The following is a 17,016-nucleotide window of genomic DNA, read 5'->3' as shown; positions in this document are numbered from 1 at the left end:
TTTGATGGCCCCATTCTTTCCACTGGGATCTCACTTGCAGAGATCTTTCATTTAGGTCATTTTTTTTCCCCAGAGTGTCTTGGCTTTCCATGCCTGAAATACTCTCATGGGCTTTTCAGCCAGATCTGAATGCCTTAAGGGCTGATTCTGAGGCCAGAGTGCTGTTTAGGACATCTGCCATTCTATGAGTCTGCTGTGTATCCCGCTTCCCATGTTGGATTGGGGAACTCTTTGTACTCCAAAGTTTTTGCAAATTGAAATACATTCTGAAATAAAAAGCTTATTTAAAAAACTTTAAAAAGTCAATTCATCTGTGTAATAGGTATTATTTATTGCTTCTTTGGTATCTATTTCTTCATTTCTCCAACAGTCTTTGGTTTTTGTCTTTAGGGTTATATTCCACTTTGCTAAGCTATGTAGCTGGCATGGAGTGCATACCACATCTGGCTTCAGAGTGGGTTCCTGGCTGGCTCAAAGCAATCAGAGAATCCAATTCCTGTGGTGTGACAATTGATTGTAGAATGGGCATCCAGCCTAATTCAAACTGAGAAGGAAGGACATTCCTTTGCTCAGGGCCCTAGGACAGGAGGCTTCCTTTTCTCCTGGGAGAGCTGCCCAAAGAGCTTCTCTTCTGGGTGAAGCAGAAGGAAGAAGAAGGTGTGACTGGGAATACCTGTAACTACCAGGCAGCTGTGGGCAGCAGGCTGTCAACTGATGGACGGAGCCCAGAGAATGCCAAAGAAAGGAGCCACATGCTGGTGCCTGACGCTCTGGGGCAACAATGCCTGAAATAGTCCCTGGCCTTTAAGCACTCGTGAGCCAATGAAGTCCTAGTTTTATAGGTTTAAACACACTTAAAGTGGTTGTTCCTTTACCATCAACTCAAAAGATTTTTAATTTCTTTTCAGGTTTTGTGGAATATATTCTTGAGTATGCATATTTTTATCTCCATACAATTAAACTCTTGATGATTTGTGCATTTTTATTACTGTTATCTCCTAAATTATCAACTGTGACATCTTTTTTTTTTTATTTTTTTTTATTTTTTATTTTTGACAGGCAGAGTGGACAGTGAGAGAGAGAGACAGAGAGAGAAAGGTCTTCCTTTGCCGTTGGTTCACCCTCCAATGGCCGCCGCTGCAGCCGGCGCACCGTGCTGATCCGATGGCAGGAGCCAGGATCCAGGTGCTTTTCCTGGTCTCCCATGGGGTGCAGGGCCCAAGCACCTGGGCCATCCTCCACTGCACTCCCTGGCCATAGCAGAGAGCTGGCCTGGAAGAGGGGCAACCGGGACAGAATCCGGCGCCCCGACCGGGACTAGAACCCGGTGTGCCGGCGCCGCAAGGTGGAGGATTAGCCTATTGAGCCACGGCGCCGGCTCCAACTGTGACATCTTGAAGACAAAAATCTAAATAAGATTCAGAGCCTGTCACATACAAGTTGCTTGACAGAAATTTGTTGCATGAATGAAAGTGAAAAATAAGTCCTGTGGGAGAAATGCTTTGGGGAGGTAAGTTGATGAGGAGGGTATGGGGTGATTGTCAACCTTAAACTGCTGAGTAACCACAGGCAAGATTGTCTTCTCCTGTGAGATGTTAGCTTGCATTCTTTTTCTTGCAACTTAGAATTTAGGCAGATAGAAAGACTCAGAATCACGAAGTAAATTTTGTTTCAGTTCAATCAATGGATTAATATTTTTTCATTTTATTTTTACCTAGTCATCTTTTAGTTAAGGTATACCAAACTTCAAGCATTTCATATATACACATTTAGGTCAATGGATTGATTTAACAGGTAATTGAAATGTCCCTGTCTCCAAGAATTTCCAATTATAAGGGAAGACTGATGAATTAGTAATAATAACAAAGTTGATGAGTATAATGAGAGGAAATACAGAGTTGTGAGAACAGAGCCAGGGGACCTAACTATGACCAGGAAGAGGGAAGCTGAGAGCTGGATAATGAGCAGACACTAGTTAGACAAAGACTGGGAGAGAAGGGTGGTTGTTCTGTGCTATAACCCACGGCTACAGGGAGCAAGCAGCCAGGAGGACCTGCACGAGGATGAGTAGGAGCACCGTGCCTGAGGATCCCGAGGCCCCTCCCCCAGTATTTTCCTTCAGGCGTCTGCACTGTTCCCTCCACTTCTCTCTGACTGCAGCCCCTCTGCTTTTAAAACACCTTGACACTGGAAAAAAGTTGGAAACCGGCACTGCTTGTTCCCAGAACTGTTTCCAGCTGTACCTTGGTAACAATTTGTTTTTCTTGGTAGACTAATTCTGTCTTTAGTTGTGGCATGGGTTTTTGGTAGTTAGGACTGCCTGTAAATCACCACTGATTCCAGCTTTTACATCTTCACAGTGGGATCCAGCACGGCAGTCGTGGGCTCTAGCAGTCTTGCCTGGGACTGGCTTCTCCTTGGCAAGCAGCAACCCCAGGGCTCATGCTGTGTCCCTTCACTGGGATCTTTTGTGTGGCCAGAACACAGACCTACTCAGCACTTATCCCAGTGGTGAGTAGCTGCTCATTCTCATGTACAACTGCCTCTATGTCCTCATTCTTTTTTTTTTTTTTTATAACTGCCTCTATGTCCTCATTCTTTTTTTTTTTTTTAAGATTTATTTTATTTAAAAGGCAGAGTTATATAGAGAGGTAGAGCCAGAGAGAGAGAGAGAGAGAGAGAGAGGTGTCTTCCATCCACTGGTTCACTCCCCAAATGACTGCATGGACAGAGCTGAGTTGATCCGAAGCCAGGAGCCAGGAGCTTCTTCTGGGTCTCCCATGTGGGTGCAGGGGCCCAAGCACTTGGGCCATCTTCTACTGCTTTCCCAGGCCACAGCAGAGAGCTGGATCAGAAGTGGAGCAGCTGGGACTTGAAGCAGTGCCCATATGGGATGCTGGTGCTGCAGGCTGAGACTTTAACCCGCTGTGTCACAGGGCTGAATCCTCTATCCTCATTCTTCCAATGATGGTTTTTGAATTTAAGCAGTAGTAACATTGAATTATTAGGGAAAATGTAGAGTTAAAGAAGCTTTATGTATGTATAAATATGTATGCATATATGTATTACCAAGAAGGTGCTAATTTATATACCAACCCTAAGAGCCTCAGCATTCCTCAAATAGGCTTCTGGATTCTGTTTGCATAAGAACTTGACAGTTGCCTTGAAAACATAATACAGGGAATTTGAAATTGTTGATCAGCCCTCAAGGTAAAATTCTTCAGCAAATTGTTTAAGACCGTGTGTGTATGCATGTGTGTACTTGTGTGAGTGCATTGATGTGGGATATGGGGAGGATGTGCGTAATTATGACAATCCTGAGGTATGGGGAGGAAGATCAAGATGTCTTTGCTTCCATGGAGTAATAATTTATGGTCAGTAGGAGGGGACTTTTTGAGCAGGTTATTTGAGATGCCACTGAAATGTTTTCTAACTTAGCCCAGGCAGTAGCTTTTCTTAAGTTATTTGGAAGACAGTCTTGCAGCAAACTAAAAGGATGAGGCTACTCTTTATGAGATTTATTAACAAATGCAGACAACAAGGTGGTCTCATAGAGGCTGCAATAACGGCAGGAGAATTCTCCCTTACATTTGGGAGAGTGGCAGGCTCGACCAGGAGCCTGGTGGCTAACACTGAGGGGCTGCAGGGAAGAGCATTCACGTTATTGTGGCAGCATTGCTAGCGACATAATTCAGTGTTACAGGGAAATTCAGTGTTATAGGGAAAGACTTCAGCCCCTTCAGGAGGAAGAAGGCAAAGTCTCGGATCCACAGTGATTCCTTCTGGTGGCAACTTGGAGCCCTGTTAAACCAGGGTCTTAAGGGTAATAATAAACGCCTTGTTACAGTGCTTTGAGCTAAGTCCTTACCCGAGTCCTTTTTATTTATTCCTCCAAGGTTAAATTGTTCTAGTTGACCTACCAAGGCCCAGATTGAGGAACTGAGCCCAGGCAGCCAGCCCCAGAGCTAGTTAGCATAAATATTATGCTATATGGTTTCTACCATGTGCCTTAGTGTCAGTGAGCTTTTCCTCGTCTGGATGTGCACATTATGTAGGTGAGACTCTGGCCAGCCTCTTATCAAGCAGTGTCATTAATGGGGAGGATAAGAGGAGGATATCACTAGAAATCTTTACTTGGAATATCCCTTGTCCATGCAGGCCCACAGAAGTTATTCAAGAATATTTGAGTGAAGAATGAAAGAATCCTGCTTATAATGTTGTGAGGACCTCATTTTTTGAGTACTGTGCACTTGAACAACTCATTCTAATGACAAAATGCAGAGACTTTCTATATTCATAAACTGACTTGCTTACTGTGGGCTGATAAAATGGAGGTTTTTTTTTTTTTTTGGTACTCTAGCCAGGAAAATGACATTTATTTGGAAAAAATAATAAAACCTAAGCAATGCTTTGTTGAAAAACAAAGTGCAGACCCTTGGGATTCTCCCCCAGCTCAGTTCAGGCAGGATCAGGTTTGAAAAGAAGCCCAATGCTCTTCTGACAGGCTTGCTTACATTTTAATATTCCATTTATTTATTTTTATTTTTTTTTAACTTTTATTTAGTAAATATAATTTTCCAAAGTACAGTTTATGCACTACAATGGCTCCCCCCCATAACTTCACTCCCACTTGTACCCCTCCCATCTCCCGCTCCCTCTCCCATTCCATTCACATCAAGATTCATTTTCAATTCTCTTTATATAAGAAGATTGATTTACTATATATTAAGTAAAGATTTCATCAGTTTACACCCACACAGAACATAAAGTGTGAAATACTGTCTCAGTACTAATTATAGCATTAATTCACATTGGACAACACGTTAAGGACAGAGATCCTATAGGAGGAGTAAGTACACAGTGACTCCTGTTGCTGACTTAACAATTTGACACTCTTGTTTATGGCATCAGAAATCTCCCTATTCTCTAGTCATGAGTTGCCAAGGCTATGGAAGCCTTTTGAGTTCGCTGATTTCAATCTTATTCAGACAGGGTCATAGTCAAAGAGGAAGTTGTCTCCTGCCTTCAGAGAAAGGTACCTCCTTCTTTGATGGCCCCATTCTTTCCACTGGGATCTCACTCGCAGAGATCTTTCATTTAGGTCTTCTTTTTTTTCTTTTTCCAGAGTGTCTTGGCTTTCCATGCCTAAAATACTCTCATGGGCTCTTCAGCCATATCTGAATGCCTTAAGGGCTGATTCTGAGGCCAGAGTGCTGTTTAGGACATCTGCCATTCTATGAGTCTGCTGTGTATCCCGCTTCCCATGTTGGATCGTTCTCTCCCTTTTTTATTCTATCAGTTAGTATTCGCAGACACTAGTCTTGTTTGTGTGATCCCTTTGACTCTTAGACCTATCAGTGTGATCAATTGTGAACTGAAATTGATCACTTGGACTAGTGAGATGGCATTGGTAAATGCCACCTTGATGGGATTGAATTGGAATCCCCTGGCACGTTTCCAACTCTACCGTTTGGGGCAAGTCTGATTGAGCATGTTCTAGATTGTACATCTCCTCCCTCTCTTATTCCCACTCTTATATTTAACAGGGATCACTTTTCAGTTAAATTTAAACACCTAAGAATAATTGTGTGTTAATTACAGAGTACAACCAATAGTACTAGAACAAAAAAAATTCTAAAAGGGATAAAGTATTACATTGTACATCAACAGTCAGGACAAGGGCAGATCGAGTCACTGTTTCTCATAGTGTCCATTTCACTTCAACAGATTTCCTCTTTGGTGCTTAGTTAGTTGTCACGGATCAGGGAGAACATATGATATTTGTCCCTTTGGACTGGCTTAATTCACTCAGCATAATGTTTTCCAGATTCCTCCATCTTGTTGCAAATGACCGGATTTCATTGTTTTTGACTGCTGTATAGTATTCTATAGAGTACATGTCCCTTAATTTCTTTATCCAGTCTACTGTTGGTGGGCATTTGGGTTGGTTCCAGGTCTTAGCTATTGTGAATTGAGCTGCAATAAACATTAATGTGCAGACAGCTTGTTTGTTTGCCAATTTCATTTCCTTTGGGTAAATTCCAAGGAGTGGTATGGCTGGGTTGTATGGTAGGGTTATATTTAGGTTTCTGAGGAATCTCCAGACTAACTTCATAGTGGCTTAACCAGTTTGCATTCCCACCAACAGTGGGTTAGTGTACAACAAAAACAAAGCTGGAGGCATCACAATACCAGATTTCAGGACATACTACAGGGCAGTTGTTATCAAAACAGCATGGTACTGGTACAGAAACAGATGGATAGACCAATGGAACAGAATAGAAACACCAGAAATCAATCCAAACATCTACAGCCAACTTATATTTGATCAAGGATCTAAAACCAATCCCTGGAGTAAGGACAGGCTATTCAATAAATGGTGCTGGGAAAACTGGATTTCCACGTGCAGAAGCATGAAGCAAGACCCCTACCTTTCACCTTACACAAAAAATCCACTCAACATGGATTAAAGACTTAAATCTACGACCCGACACCATTAAATTATTAGAGAACATTGGAGAAACCCTGCAAGATATAGGTACCGGCAATGACTTCTTGGAAAAGACCCCAGAAGCACAGGCAGTCAAAGCCAAAATTAACATTTGGGATTGCATCAAATTGAGAAGTCTCTGTACTTCAAAAGAATCAGTCAGCAAAGTGAAGAGGCAACCGACAGAATGGGAAAATGTATTTGCAAACTATGCAACAGATAAAGGGTTGATAACCAGAATCTACAGAGAAATCAAGAAACTCCACAACATCAAAACAAACAACCCACTTAAGAGATGGGTCAAGGACCTCAATAGACATTTTTCAAAAGAGGAAATCCAAATGGCCAACAGACACATGAAAAAATGTTCAAGATCACTAGCAATCAGGGAAATGCAAATCAAAACCACAATGAGGTTTCACCTCACCCCAGTTAGAATGGCTCACATTCAGAATTCTACCAACAATAGATGCTGGAGAGGATGTGGGGAAAAAGGGACACTAACCCACTGTTGGTGGGAATGCAAACTGGTTAAGCCAATATTCCATTTATTTTTATGATTCATTTATTTGAAAGGCAGTTAGAGAGAGAGAGGGAGAGATAGAGACAGATCTTCCATCTTCTTGTTCACTCCCCAAATAGCTGCAATGGTCAGGGCTGGGCCAGGCCAAAGTCAGGGGCCAGGAACTTCATCTGGGTCTCCTATGTGGGTGGCAGGAGACCAAGAACTTAGTCCATCTTCCATTGCCTTCTCAGGTGAACTAGCCAGGATCTGGATTGGAAGTGGAGGAGCTGGGATTCGAACTGGTGCAAATATGGAATTCTGGTGTCACAAGCAGTGGCTCAACCCATTATGCCACACTGCCGGCCCCTAGTATTCCCTTTCTAGGTTACCATGAACCTCCTAGACTATGCTTCTGTTCCTGAAGAACTCATGTTCCACTGAGGAAAAACTAAGATAGTACTCACTTTTGCCTATTCTCAAAACTTTCCAGTACTGATTGATTTCCTTTTATGCTGAAGAAAATACATGCCTAAGTGGGAACTGATTGACAAATCTTCTGAAAGCTAAGCCAGCAGTCAAGAACCGTTCCTGGCTGGCGCTTTGGTGCAGTAGATTAATCCTCCGTCTGTGGCACTGACATCCTATAAGGAGCACCTCTTCCAGTCCCGGCTGCTCCTCTTCTAATCCAGCTCTCTGCCAAGGCCTGGGAAAGCAGTGGAAGATGGCCCAAGTGTTTGGCCTAGGCACCTGTGTGGGAGACTTGGAAGAGGCTCCTAGAAGATGGACCCAGCTCTGACTGTTGTGGCCATTTGGGGAGTGAACCAGAGGATGGAAGTCACCTTTCTCTCTGCTTTTCCTTCTCACTGTCTGTAACTCTACCTCTCAAATAAATAAGTAAAATCTTTTTTTTTTTTTTTTAAAGAACAACTCCTTAGAAGATGAGAGAAAGAGCAGCTGTGCATAGGTTCTGTCTGTCTAAGCAGCCCTTGCTTCCCCTCCAGCTGTGCGCCAGTTCTAATCGCCCTGGGGAAACTTCCACCTGCCAGGCCCTTTTGGGTTGCACCTCCTCTTTTTTGCAGGGCTCCATCAGGAAGGCTGCAGAATTGTAGAAATATATCTCTCTGAAAGACAAGAAAATTTTCTAGTTACACAGAAGAGATTTTTCCATCAGAATAATGATGCAAATAATTTGTGTAGTTCTGAGTATAGGAAATAGATTTGGGTACAAAAATCAGGAAGATTAAAGAAAGTGTTTTCTGTTGTGAAAATTGATTTTAAGAAGATATCAGACTTCAGAAATAAATTTGTAACAAGGTAAGTAATTGTGTGCTGGATTCATCAACAGAAAGAATTGCTGAATCCACACAATGTTATTTACCATTTTCGGGCGCATGTGGTTTTTCGAGTGATTTTTTTTTTTTTTGTCATGTTGGTCTTCAATTGGCCTTGCTATTTTTTTTCAGGGGTGCCTATCTCTACTGAAGCTCTGAGTCTAAGCAAACAGCTGTTCCAGCTGTTCTAGCGAGAACACACCTGGCCGTGTGGGGGAGTAGGGAAGAGCCTGTGGAACACTTAGTTGTAAGAACTGCAGTCTGAATGTGGTACCTAATCATAGAGCACAGTTTGCTTTACACAGGCTAGAGGAGTGTGTGTGTTGCGGGGGGCGGGGCCTATCTCCATGGAGTTGCTGCTTTGTATCGTTTCACCCTTGACTCTGAAATAGGAACTTATTTGTTGGCATTTATCGATTCATGTTGCTGGGGTGACTGCAGCAATGTCCCAAGTATGGGAAGAGCTCCCACGTGTGTGGTAACGCATACTTCCTTTTCAGATGTCTTATCCTATGTTGTGATTTTAAAAGGTCTAGCAAGCAGTTTGTTGAAAGACAACACTTCATAGGACTGCTGCATGCTCAGCAGTACTATATATATATTTTTTAAAGATTTATTTATTTATTTGAAAGGTAGAGTTACAGACAGTGAGAGGGAGAGAGCTCTTCTATCTGCTGGTTCACTCCCCAAATGGCTGCAACAGCTGGAGTTGTACTGATCTGAAGCCAGGAGCTTCTTCCGGGTCTCCCACGTGGATTCAAGGGCCTAAGCACCTGGGCCATCTTCTACTGCTTTCCTAGGCCATAGCAGAGAGCTGGATTGGAAGAAGAGCAGCTGGGACTAGAACCCAGCACCCATATGGGATACCGGCACTGCTGTTGGAGACTTAACCCACTGTGCCACAGCGCCACCCCTCAGCAGTACCATATTGTAAATAATCCTCTTAGTGGTGCTAACCTTCAAATGAGGCAGTGCAGAAACAAAACCCAATCAAATGAGGCCTTGCTGCATGGTGTGTCACAAAACAGCCAAGAATTCAAATAGCAGCTGCTCTATTTCAGGAAACTTTGTACAATAATACTCTGAAGAAAGGGATCTCATTCTGAACAGAAAACAAGAAATACAGCTGCAGCTGTGTCCTATCCAGCTGGTGAAATGGAATATCAGGTGGTCACCCTGACTCTGTCCATCAAAATAGGGCAGCCACTGTTGCGATGCACACTGTGATGGAGGTCAAAGACGATGGTAATGGAAGAAGGAAGCCTGCACCTGTTCCTGCAGAAATAGAAAGGCACTTGGGCTTCTGTATCCACAGGTTTTGTTTGTGTGCATCCAAGCAACCTTGAATCAAAAATCTTCAGAAAAAAAGCTGCGTCTGTCCTGAACACGTACAATATTTTTTTGGTCATCACTTCCCCAAACAATACAGTATAAAACTGTTTACATAGCACTTACATCACATTAGGTATTATAAATAACTCAGAGATGATTTAAAGTGGACATGGGGATGTGTGTTGGTTATGTGCAAATGTTGCGCTATTTTATTCAAGAGACTTGTGGTGAGAAACTCGGTTACTGTTGCCTGCTCTGGATGTGAACTTGGGTTGCTGTTGCTGCTTCCTCTGGCCTTGCTCTGTGATTTCAGTGCCAAAGGGGAAGAGGCAAAGTCAGTGACGGGGTGGGACTCACAGGTAGACGTGTTCCAGTTCACAGGACTTCCCTTTTCACCATCCTGGCTTTGTGAGGCCTTCGCAGGGATGTCAGCAGCAATCTGCCGGAAATCAGCTGTGAGGCTGATAAATAGAACACGTGCATTCCCTCATGAAGCCCCTCCCTTCTTGTTTGCACCAGGGCAGGGATTCCTGGTTTGTTTCTCTGCCTCCTTTTCTTTCCGCAATTCAGAGTTCATTCTGATGACAGCCACCACGTGAGTCACCCTAGAGCCAAGCCTGGGTCATATCAGCTCAGGCCTCTCACTCTGTAGAGGCTCCAGGGGCTCCCCAGAGACGGGGAGGCACAAGGAGCAGCTGAGCCACCTGGGAGTAGCTTCTGTTATCTCAAGGCCTAGCAATGTGAGTTTGGTTTCTCATGCTCTTGACCAGATTCGTACTGGTGTAGGGGGCCAACCTGACCTAGGCTGGTGTACAGTTCATTATATGCTCATTGATAGTTGTGAAAGGGGGCAGTAGCTGGGTTCTGGAACATCTACTTCCCAGAAGAACCATGGCTGTTTCTTCCCTTTATTAGCATGCACCACCCCTTTCATTAAATAATCCATATAATGTTAAACACAGTTCAGAGACAGGCCACTCCATTCTTAGTGGGGCCATGCTCTGACTCTGAGGTCTGAGAGGGTGGCGCAAAATGAGTTCTTCCTCATGTATTCAAATTCTATCAACACTAAACCTAGACAGAATGAATCTGATGAGTTTTCCACCTGAAGACATGTGGAGTCCCCTCTCTTAAGGAAGAAGCTACCCTTTCAGTGACTTAGCAGTGTAGCATTACTATCCCCATCTTAGAGATAAGGAAACTGAGATTTAGAGAGGTTGTGAAAAAGCTGTTAAAAGTAGCAAGTAAGCAATGAAGTTGAGATCCTAACCCAGGCAGACAGATTCTGGACCCTTAACTTGAAGCTGCTGGTGCTGTTCTGCCACACTCTTGTCTTCTATCTGCTGGTTCACTCCCCAGATGGCTGCAACAGCCTGGGCTGTGCCAGCCAAGCCAGGAGCCAGGAGCTTCATCCTGGTTTCCCATGTGAGTGCAGGAACCCAAGTACTTGGGCCATCCTCCATTGCTTTCCCAGGCACATTAGCAGGGAGCTGGATTAGAAGTGGAGCAGCCGAACTTGAACTGGTGCCCATAGGGGGTGCTGGCACTGCATACGGTGGCTTAACCCACTGTGCCACAGTGCCAGCCCCAATGTCAGACTCTGACCCTCAACAGTATGCTTTAATAAGTGCTTTTTTAAGCTGCTAAATTTGTGGTAATTTGTTATTCAGAAATAGAAATGTAATAAAGTCTCCTGACTCTTCACCGTTTTGTAGGTTGTAATCCCATAAATAAAACAAATTGCCTTATTACATAAACATTTTGCAGTTACTTTATTAAGAGGACTCACCAGGAAGTTATATTGCTTAACACTAGAAATTTTATGAATGCTCTCTAAGATTGTTTAAGGGTCAGCCTGTGCTTTTCGCTACACCAGCTTTATCAGATTTTCAGAATAAAATGATTCTATCATTTTAGGTTGACTGTTCACTCAGTTTTTGAAAGCTCTACAGTTAAGTTGGCAGTATAGAAACGCTGAATTCCAGGTATTCAGTTGTCAATGACATTGAAATGTGGCTCTGTCAATTATTAGTTGTCTTCAGAGGACAAGTTCGTTACCTGCTTATGAAATCCAGATTCTAGATTACTATCATGGGAATGAATAAACTTTGCAGGTTTTCTGTGAGGCTTGGGGATGGGGTATATAAAGTGCTAGCTAGTCTACTTCTTCACACTCCCTCTGTCATTTATCCTTGCTGTTTTTATCTCTTTCTTTCCTAAGACGCAGTGTAGAAAGACACTACATACAAAGGAAAGGAAACAATAAGAAAAGGCTTTTGGGTTTGTATTAGTTTCTCTTGTGAATTTACTTGTCGATAAAGCTAAACTTAGTATCATGAGGAATATGAGAAGAAATCTTTCCTTTCCTAAAGGGACTGATATTTAAAAGGAGACAGCGTGGGTTCACATATACCATCTTCGTATTTTTGTGTTTCCTGATGATATGGGTGTGGTTCACTTACAAGGTGGGGTTGCTGTGGTGTATTTTCTAAGACCAGTGAAGTAATCTTTCCACTATGACCTATCTTTGGAAGGAAGAATGAGAATGGGAAAGAGGAATATGTAGTTTTTCAAGGTAATGGCACATGAGTGACAGCTCTTGTTGCTTGTGGTGTACAAGAATGCTTTTGGAACAAAGTATATAAACAAAACATTCATGACTAAGTGTTTTGTAGAATGGAAAAATCGATGACTAGACTGGGGAAGAAACCATCATCAAGGACAAATACCATGGCTGGCGTCAGCTGCCCAGAAGGACCATAGATGTGATGTAGGGACTGCTGAAGATACTCAAGTTAAAAAAAATCTAATGAAGTATCAATTTCAACTTTCCTAATTGTTTCCTAAAACACACAGATGAAAGAAATCTTTATGTGGTTGAATTTGGCTACTGCTATACACAATTTAACAAAGTTTAGAACATTTTTCCCCCTTAAAAGCCAACAGAATTCTAGTACTTCACTTAGAAACTGTGTTTGAATTGTGAGTGCAGATGTGTGTGTATTAATTCCCATCAGTGCAGATGTTTACTTCAGAAAGACAGCCATTGTAGATGCTTCCCGGACTTTCACCCAAGTTGTTCACAATAATGTTGTCTTGTGCTGTTATGTAATTGAGCAGCTGCTGCTATCTTTTACACTTTTTGGAAGCTTATTTAACTTTTTTCCTTAATAAAATTTTCTACAGGAGTGAGGTCATTGTGTCAGTGTTAGAAACTCTACTCTTTGAAGACAAAAATGTTATCCTTTTACAAGCTGAGGCATAGGAAAGGTAAAGCGGATGTAGAACTAGCACAGGTCTACAGTATGTAGCTAACTACATATTGCTGATGTAGATTATTGTCATGTTAAAAGAGGGTGAAAATTGAAATAATAAGATATTCTTAAATTGCAATCAAGATTAAGAGGGTAGCCTTCTGAAAATGGACCTAGTTTCTAGTAGAAGATCATCACAAAATTCAAATCATATTTAACAAAAAATAAATGGGATGCAATTGTATTCCTTCCTGTGTACAGCTTTCTACACATTAAGTAATTGAAGTAAACTAGGCAGTCTAATGACCCATTGTAAAGCATATGAGTCAATATAACAGAGGATCACAGCAGAGTGCAGATTTTTTTAATCTTTCTATTTTCTCTGTTATTTTCTTTGCATCCAGTTAGAATGAGAAAAGAGGTCTTCATCTGGAACTCAGATTCAGTGTTTCTTGCACTGAGATTTGGTAGGCATTTAAAAAATATTTATTTTATTTTATTGAAAGGGAGAGAGAGAGAGAGAGAGGGAGAGAGAATGAATGAATAAGAGAATGTCTTCCATCTGCTGGCCCACTTTCCAAATGGCCTCTATGGCCAGGGTTGGGTGAGGCTGGAGCAGGAGCCAGGAGCTTCTTCCGGGTCTCCAACATGGGTACAGGGGCCCAAGTACTTGACCGTCCTCTGATGCTTTCCAAGGCATATTAACAGAGTGCTGGATCATAAGTAGAGCAGCTAGGACTTGAACTGGCATCCATATGGGATTCTGGCATTGCAGGCAGCAGCTTAACCTGCTATACCACAACATCAGCCCGAAGTAGGCATTTTTGATAATAGTTTTGAGAAAGAATTAGAATGACTAATAGGTTTTCAAAAAATTTATCCAGGGGTCCTAGTTTTTTCAGCCTCCTCTCCTGTATAAATTTTTCTTGAAGAAATTCTTAGTCTTTCTGATGTACAATTGACAAAAGATGTGTCTATATGCCATTTGCTCTAAGTAGTTCAAGAAGAAACATGGGGGTGCCCTGCCAGATATATTGTACTTATGTATTTACCACACTTATTGCTGCCCCTCCAGATTTTTTGACATAAAACTGACAAAATTGTATATATTCAAGGGTGCAACATGATATTTTGATATATAAATATATTTATGTATATATATATATATATAGAGAGAGAGAGAGAGAGAGAGAATGAGTACTATATTGAAGCCAAGTAATATAGCCATCACGTCACATAGTAACCTTTTTTTTTTTTTGTGGTTTCTTCAGATACACTCTCTTAACAAATTTAAGCTAAATAAGACATTATTATTAAGTGTAGCCACCATGCTATACATTAGAGCTTTATGCTTTATTAGTCTTACAACTGCAGCTTTATACCCTTTAACCATCATCTCCTCGTTTCTTCCACCCCCTGGCCATTCAACTACTTCTATGAGTTTGACTTTCCTGGATTCCACATGTAAGTGAGATCTTGCAGGAGGTGTCTTTCTGTGTCTTATGCATCTAGAATCATTTCTTTCAAGTTCATTCACAACCTGGTCAGGCTTTTAGTGGATACTATTTTCCCATTACACTTTCAGTGTACATTAGTGTAAATCTTCCAGTCATTAAGTACTCTTCTAGTGCATCGGTTGTAGAGTGTTTTATTTATTTGACAGGTAGAGATAGATAAGGAGAGAGGGAGAGAGGGACACAGAGAGGGAGAGAAAGGAAGAAAGAGAGAGACAGCTATCTCATCAGTTTGTTCACTCCCCCAAAAAAGCCAGGAGCTGGCTTCAATTAAGATATCCCACATAGGTGCAGGGACCCAACTATTTGAGCTGTTACTGTTGCTTCCTATCCTTGCGTTAGCATGAGTCTGGAGTCAAGAGCCAGACCCAGGAATCAAACCCAGCGCTCTGATGTGGGACATGAACACCTTAACTGCTACACTAAATATCTTCTCCTGCACAGTGTTTTATTGAATGGGTACTCTGTGATTTATTGAATTAGCCATTCATTGTATGTGTATATTTTTTATTTATTTTTAACATCCTTGTTCATGTATTTTTGTGTGTATGCAGTTATTTGCCTAGAAAAAATTTCTTTATTTTTTTAAGGATTATTTATTTATTTATTTGAGAGGTAGAGTTACAGACAGTGAGAGGGAGAGACAGAGAGAAAGGTCTTCGTTCTGTTGGTTCACTCCCCAAATGGCTGCAATGGTCAGAGCTGTGCCAATCTGAAGCCAGGAACCAGGTGCTTCTTCCTGGTCTCCCATGCGGGTGCAGGGGCCCAAGCACCTGGGCCATTTCTACTGCTTTCTCAGGCCACAGAAGAGAGCTGGATTTGAAGAGGAGCAGCCAGGACTAGAACTGGCGCCCATATGGGATGCTGGTCCGCAGGTGGAGGATTAACCTACTGCGCCACAGCGCCGGCCCCTAGGATAAATTTCTAAAATTGGAATCACTGGGACACCTTTTTAAGGGTTTAGAAATGACTTGTTTAATCATCTTGTCAAATATCAAATCAACTATACTCCTATGAAACTGGAGTACTCATTGTCTCTTATCTTTTCCAATCTTAGTTTGGAAGCAAAATGGTATATTGTTTGACTTCACATATTTTATATGTAAAATTATTAGAGCCTTTGGGGAATTCTTTATTCATAGAAAATGATCTTTCCAAGTTATGGTTTGTTTTCCTTTAAATATGCTGAATAATTTGGCTATTGTCTTAAGGGTTTTTTTCTGTTGCTATAAGTTTTTGTTATATCTGTTATGATTTTCTCTCCTTAGGAATATGCTAGCTTCAGAAAATGAATTGATAACATTTCTCTTATCGAGCTCTAGAACAGTATGAATAGCAGAGGAATGAGTGATTTTTGAAGGAATGAAAGAACTCACTGAGCCCAGGAAATTTTAAAGGTGCCATGTGGCAGGGGATAAAGAGGGGGAATTTTTGACAGTATTTTACTGTGAAGTATCAGTTGAAGATCAGTCCTTGGTAGAGGATAAAGGCAATACAGAAAGTACGAAAGGTTGGTTTGGAACTACACAACACCAGGTGTCTTGGACCCATTTCTTTTGCTAGAGTAAAATACCTGAAACTGGATAATTCATAAAGAAGAGAAGTTTACTTGGCTCACGGTTCTGGAGCCTGAGAATTCCGGGAGCAGAGCACCAGTGTCTGCTCAGCGCTGGTGAGGGCTGTCCTGCTACATCATAACATGACGGAGGATATCACATGGAAGACAGGGCAAGCATGTTGGCTCAGGTCTCTCCTCTTATAAACCACTAATGCCATCATGGGAGCTCCTACTCATGGCCTCATTTAATTCTATTTGCCTCCTAAAGCCCCACCTACAAATACCATTAACACACGACTGTAGGGATTAAATTTCCAGCATGTGAACTTCTAGAAGACACATTCAAATCATAGCACTAGGGTATGTCCCTGAAATAAAATTCCCTGTTTTTTGCCCTTCCTCCCTTCTTCCGTTCTTTGCTTTTTTCCTTTGTAAATCCTAGCTGTCTGCTTCCTTTCTTGTCATTTGCTTAGTTTCCTTAAAAAATGGACAGAAACAATCCACTTCTGTTTTTTGTTCTCTATTTTATATCTAACTTAAAAAATCCAGAAATGTAGCACTATACAGCACTACACAGGAAGTGGCAGATTTTAAAACCGTAATCTTCATAATATGCACACTTGACTCTCATGCTTCCCTAATAGAAGGAAGATGCTGCAGAGAAGTGCTCAAGAGGGTGGCTTGAAAGCTGAAGATCTCTTACCTGGAAAATGGGACTCACTGCCATGCTTACATCTGATGGTGAGGGTTAACTGACGTGAGTGTCTGCCAAGATTTTAGAATGATCTCGGATGCAGTACTAGACGTAAGTACTTTTAATAATAGTAATAACAAGAATGTTATGATTATTTGTAGCAGCATCTCTTCCTTGAGAATGGAGTTTGGAGGATGGGTACCAGAGGGTGGTCCCAAGTTGTACATGCTAGGGTAATTTTGCCTCTTTCCTAGCTCTCTGGGTCTGAATACCCTCCAGTTTTCACATCCCAGACTGTTGATGAAAACCCCATTGCTATAGCCTCCAAACTTTTTCTA

The 17,016-nt window shown here is 41.8% G+C and overlaps 1 long non-coding RNA gene across 1 annotated transcript; it reads left to right on the top strand.

The window, feature by feature from the left end:
- The first annotated feature begins 2,018 nt into the window (after positions 1-2,018).
- Positions 2,019-16,785, top strand: LOC149125654 (uncharacterized). The gene is made up of 3 exons (XR_016236738.1): positions 2,019-2,247; positions 2,361-2,511; positions 16,629-16,785. It is a non-coding gene; the product is annotated as an uncharacterized LOC149125654 (long non-coding RNA).
- The last annotated feature ends 231 nt before the right edge of the window (positions 16,786-17,016 follow it).

This window comes from Oryctolagus cuniculus, chromosome 7 (assembly GCF_051225735.1).
Source record: "Oryctolagus cuniculus isolate XC-2025 breed Fujian yellow rabbit chromosome 7, ASM5122573v1, whole genome shotgun sequence".
NCBI classification, from domain to species: Eukaryota; Metazoa; Chordata; class Mammalia; order Lagomorpha; family Leporidae; genus Oryctolagus; species Oryctolagus cuniculus.
The sequence above is the reverse complement of the archived record's forward strand: the minus strand, read 5'-3'. Positions and strand labels throughout refer to the sequence as shown.